The sequence below is a fragment of the Pteropus alecto genome, unplaced genomic scaffold, assembly GCF_000325575.1.
Source record: "Pteropus alecto unplaced genomic scaffold, ASM32557v1 scaffold52, whole genome shotgun sequence".
Taxonomy (NCBI): Eukaryota; Metazoa; Chordata; class Mammalia; order Chiroptera; family Pteropodidae; genus Pteropus; species Pteropus alecto.
In genome coordinates this window covers 4,464,401-4,470,180 of record NW_006433941.1, presented here as the reverse complement: position 1 = coordinate 4,470,180, position 5,780 = coordinate 4,464,401, and positions in this window count along the sequence as shown.

The following is a 5,780-nucleotide window of genomic DNA, read 5'->3' as shown; positions in this document are numbered from 1 at the left end:
AGGTTGCCCAGAGTCTCACAGCTGGTAAGAGGTGGTATTGGGACTGGAATCTGGACCAGTCTGAGTCAGACATCCCTGCCCTACCCCCAAGGTAGCTGTGACTCAAGTTTGCAGGAAGAAGGGGAGAAGAGTGGGGTAAGCCGGCACCAAAGTGGAATCCATGACCTTTGTTTTCTCAGAAATGAAAATGCTCTTGGCAACATCTGTACGCGGTGTGGTTAGGGCTGGCACAGCTGAGAAGCAGCCAGAAGCAGTCAGTGGCAGGGCCTGGGAGTCACTTAACAGCCAGCTTGACAAGACCGTGGAGAAACATATGGTCTCTGCATCAGCAGCTGGATTTCAACCTGGACCTTGACACTTCGGCCAGGCCACAGCTGCAACTTGTGCTCGATCTTCTGAAGTGTAGGGGTTACCCAGGCTGACACAGGAGTCCCAAGTCCTCCGGTAATGGAAGAAAGGCAAGTGACTGGGACAAGTGGGTCCCCTGGCCCATCCTGCCTGGAGGTCTATGAGTCTGTGGACTCAGAATTTGGAGGGCTCTGGGGTAAAGCCAGAGCCTGGGCCAGGGAGGGCCTGAACCCCCTGGGTAACCTCTACCTGTAAGCCAGGCAAGGCAAAGCACATACCCTACACAGGAGCTGGTGGCTTGTCCCTCTCCCAGAGCCTGCACACCCTGAGCAGCAGGGACAAACCCTGGCTCATCTGCTGGGTGGATGGAGGTTTTCCAGCCCGGGCCCTGAACTCTACCCACCAGCAGGCACCTGGACTCATGGGTGCAGCCTAGACAGGGGTCAGAGGACATGGTCCAGAGCACTTCTCTGGACCATTCATCTATCCTTTCATTCCCCAAATCTTTTCTTAGCACCCAACTGTGTGCTGGGCCATGATCTAGGTGCTGGGAGCAGAAAGACAGAAAGCCCGGCCCTCTCAGAGGGAAGATAGACAATGAACAGAGAAATCAATGTATAACATAACGTCAAGTAATGATCAATGCTGCAAAGTCCACACAAAGCAAGGAGGAGATGGAGAGAGCTGTTGGGGGAGGGAGAGGAGGCACCATCTCAGTGGTCAAGAGATAGACCGGAGGGAATGGAAGGGCATTTGGATGTCTGGGGGAAGGGTATTCCAGGCAGAGGGAACAGTGAGGGGCCTTGTGAGGGAGGTTCAGTGTGGGATGAGGAAGAGTTGGGGCAGGGCATGCAGCGCCTTCTAGTCATGAAGGAGCAATGGATTTGATGAGGCAGAGGGAACAGTGAGGGGCCTTGTGAGGGAGGCTCAGTGTGGGGCAGGGCATGCAGGGCCTTCTAGTCATGAAGGAGCAATGGATTTGATACTAAGTGTGATGCAGAGCCTGGGAAGGTTTGGGAAGAGGTGACACAGTCTCATTTGGTCTTGCCAGCAACTACCTACCAGCAAGGGGCAGCGCCCTTGAAATGTAGTGAGGAAGCTGAGGCGCTGAGAGCCTTCCTGCCTACATCTGAGGTCTTCCGGCACAGAGTTGCAACTGGAACCTGGTTCCCACCCCAATCTGCTGTTTGTGTGAGGTGCTGGTGCAGCTTATAAGCTCCTCTCCACCTGACCATACTTGGTTAACCAGAGGCTGACAGAATGGCTTCCACCAGGGATGTCTTGTCTTCTAACCTTTACTCAACAATCAGACATTAGGCTCTACGGCCAGAACCTTGTAGGGTTAGGAGACAAAGATAAGTCAGGGCCAGTCTTGGCCCTCCCTCAAGAAGCTACAAGACCACAGAGTGACAGAACCTAAACTGTCTGTCACCACCCAGGAGGCAGGTCCTAGGATGGCAAGTAGCCAGAAAAAGCCCTGAACATGGCCATTAGAGTAGGCTCCCAGGGCAAGATGCCTACTGAATCCTCCAAGCCTGTTAGAACTCAGCCAGGCCAACTGCTGAGAGGAGTGGAGAGGGAGCTCCAGGCAGAGGGAACAGCATGCACAGAAGCTCTGAGTTGAGCATGGCAGACTGCCTAAGAACCCCCAGATCATTGGTGGGGCTACAGTACAGGACAGTGAGGGAGCATTGCCAACATCAGAGCCCAGAGAGGGTAATCCCTTCCCCACTGTGGAGCTCAGTCCCTAATCTAGTCAAGGGACGATCACAAGAAAACCGTGAGACAGGGGATGGGAAGGGGCTCAGGGAGGGCCTTGGGCTGGTTGGGCTGGTCCCAGCTGGCAACTTGTCCCTCCTGCCTTTGTTAGAGCGTGTGGGAGGCTCAGATCCAGCAGTCCAGATGAAGAGAACTGAGATGCAATTTTGTTCTCATCTTTTTTTTCAGTGTCTCTCAGATAAGCACATTTACGAAATTTATGACAATATTTGTTTTATGGCCTTAATTTGTATTTCCTTCAGATTAAAGATGAAGGAAGAGAGAGAAAGAGGAAGGGAGGAAATGAGGGGGGAGGGGGAAATAAGGAAGGGGAAACAGAGGCAGAAAAAAAGAAAAAGATTTGAGGAAAAATTTTTTTTTTTTGCATTTTTCTGGAGTAATACATCTCAACTTTTGCATTTTCTCACCCCTGGCAGTCACTGGCATCCTGCCCTCTTTTGGGACCCCCATATCTTGGTCTTTTAACTGTGTCTGTGTGAGATTCCCCTGTAGCCTGGTGGCCCCTGGGACAGTCCTGCTTCAACACCAGTCCCCAGCATCACACAGTAGGGGCTCAGGAAACTGGTGGTTGAATGAATGAGTGGAGATGAGTGGGAGGAGAAGGCAGCAGGGAGAACCAGTCTGGAGATGTGTTTCAACGTCTCTGGATAGACTGGTAGATCCTGATACTCCACTCTATCAGCCTTGGCCTACGGCACCTTCCAGCCCCAAGCTGGCCCTCTTGGATTCTTCCAGCAACACTGAGTTATGAGTGTATAAGTGTCTACTCTGTGCTAGCCTCTGGACTACATGCTTTCCATCCATCATCTCAGTACCATGAAGTGATAGTACTGGTCTCATTTTACAGGTATAGAAGTTAGAGGCTCAAGGAGGAGCAGAAGTAGTGACTTGTACGAGGTCACCTAGCTGAGAAGTGACCAAGTCTAGATTCAAACCCAGGCCTCCCTGTCCCCAGTATCTGTGTGTTTTAACCACTGGTATGGCCCCTATACAAGACCAGATTATGACTGTGTCTTTGCAAATGGAAGAGCATCCACAAGGAAAAGCTGGAAAATTCAAGCAATTTTCCCAACATATCAGAAAATTTTATTTCTCCTCCCCGTTCTAAAAAGTCCTGGCTTCTCTTAGTGTTTCAACTTTTTTATCCATGAGATGGGCCAGTAATCCTGACTGGCCTCCTCCTTGTTTTGTGTGAGAATACTTGTGGGAAGACCAGCTGATGGGTGCTCCTGATTCTCTGGGGATCACCCAGGGGTGTGGGTCCCAAAGCTCTGCACAGCTCTGCACAACCTCACGGAGGCACATGTAATTCCCTGCTGCACAGCACTTCCATATCTTGTATAATCTGAGCCACTTTAAATAGACAAGGCAGGAGTTATCACTATCCTGTCCATTTTAGAGTCAAAAAACAAAAACAAAAACCTGAGGCTCAGAAAGGCAGAGCGATATGCCTGAGGTCACAGAGCTGCTAAGTCCTACCTTGCACCTTGGTCTCAGGCATTCCAAATCTCTATGCTTTTGCACATAGCACTATCACATTAGGTTGTTTTCAGTCTTCTCAGCCTCCTCAGGTTGCTCTGGAATCTTTCAGGCTGCAGGCTCTCTACTCAGGCCCACCCCTTTTTCTTCTGGGGAGAAAGAGTGGGAATCAAGACTCTGGAAGTATAGCAGAAAGGGAGGAGCAGAGCAACAGGGCAGCTGAATATCTTCCCCTATTACCCTCACATGACTCTGGCAGAGATCGAATGATGGGCACAGGGTTAAGAAACATATATGACAGGTTGGAAAACTTGGGTCCTCAAAAAGATGAAATTGCTTCATGAGCGGAAGAGCTGGGGTTTGAAACCTGGCTTTCTGAATCCCAATTTCATTCCTCTGGCATTGAAGGGGACCACACACCTAGAGAGTTGACTGTCATCTCAGTCTTGACTTGGACTTTTTTACCCAAGATAACCAGCTGATGCTGACAAAAGAGTGTGATGGAGTCCAGGAGTGGTCAGGAGCAGAGAACGGTCCCCAGCATGGTGACAAGTCTTCTATTTCTGCCTCTTGGTATCAAAGACAGCAGCATTTTTGAAATACAAGCAGAAAGCGATTTGCTATTACACATATAATATGGTTGGAAGGGCACTAGGTGAATAAAACTAAGATTTAACATGACTTCGACAAATATTTATTAAGAGCTGAATCGATATCAAGAAGTAATAGAGAAGCACTCAGAACGGGGAGAGTATCACCAAGCTAAGTCTTGTTACATTACTTTATTAATGGAGGCACAGTGTAGGGACATCTGTTTATTAATCTGTGCATGATTTAAAACAGGGATGGAGAAGGTATCAGGTAGAGTTCTTTGGTTGAGAGCAACAGAAATGGATTCTGGTTAACTAAAGAAAAAATAGTGGGAAATTTAGTAGAAGGAAATAGAGTAACTCAGAGAATCAAGGCGAGGTTTGGAGAGGTCACCTCTCAAGGCAGCTCCAGGATCTCAGAAGCAAGAACTGATGAGCAAGCTTTTGAGGATGACACTGCTGTGAGTAGTCCACAAAGGGAAGACAGAGGCTGAGCAGTTAATTCACTGGAGGACCTTTCCAGGTGGCTAGGATGTTGGCTGATAGCATCCAAACTCTCAGAGATGTCACCTGCGATGGCAAGTGGGACATGACTGAATAAGAAGTAATTTTGCCTAAGTAAACTTCAAATCTTATCTTCAAGTCTGAGAATCCAATATAGGTTGGGGATAGCTGGCCTTGCAGTAACCTATAGACAAAACTCTGCAATTGCTCTTAGAGAGCCTCTGTAAGGAATCTGCAGGCGTGCAAAGACATATGATAAAGGACACACTGTATGTGGTATTGTTTCTAGAAACAGAATGCAGGGGATAATGTCCACCATTCATTGAGGACTGGTTAAATACACTAAGCGATTATACATGAGGCAGTTCTCTTCATGCTGAAGTGAAAGAATCTCCAAGAAATACACCATTAAATGAAAAGAAGAAGTTACCATTTGTGTAGAATAGGGTGGGGGATGGTAGATACGTATAAGCCTGTAAGTACGTATAGAATCCTCATGACACTGTAACAGCGGATATCTCCAGGGAGGGGGACTGCAGGTCTGGAGGAACAGCAGGAGGGACACTTGTTTTCACTGTATGTCCTGATGTACTGTTCGAGCTTTTTATATGCATGTATTAAAAAAAAAAAAAAACTTTAGCATGATTTTAGATTTATAGAAAAGTTGCATACATAGCACAGAGAGTTCTCCTCTATTCCTTGTACGCCAATCACTGCACATTACCGTGGTCCCTTTGTCAAAACAAAGAAATTAACATTGGTACAATACTATTAACTATGCTATAGAAATTTTTGAGATTTCACCAGTTTTTCTACCAATCTCTCTCTTCTATCGTAGGATCCTATCCAGGATACCACATTGTATTGTGTTGTGTTCTTAGTCTCCTCTAGTTGGTGAAAGTTTCTTAATCTCTCTTGTGCTTCATGACCATGATGGTTTTGATTGTACTAGCCAGGTATCTGTAGAATGTATGTATGTATTTTTTTTAATGTTTTTAAAGATATTTATTAAATAAAAACAGAAATAGAGGAGAGAAACAAAGAGAAAAAGAGATATGGAAAGAAAGAGAAGGAATATGA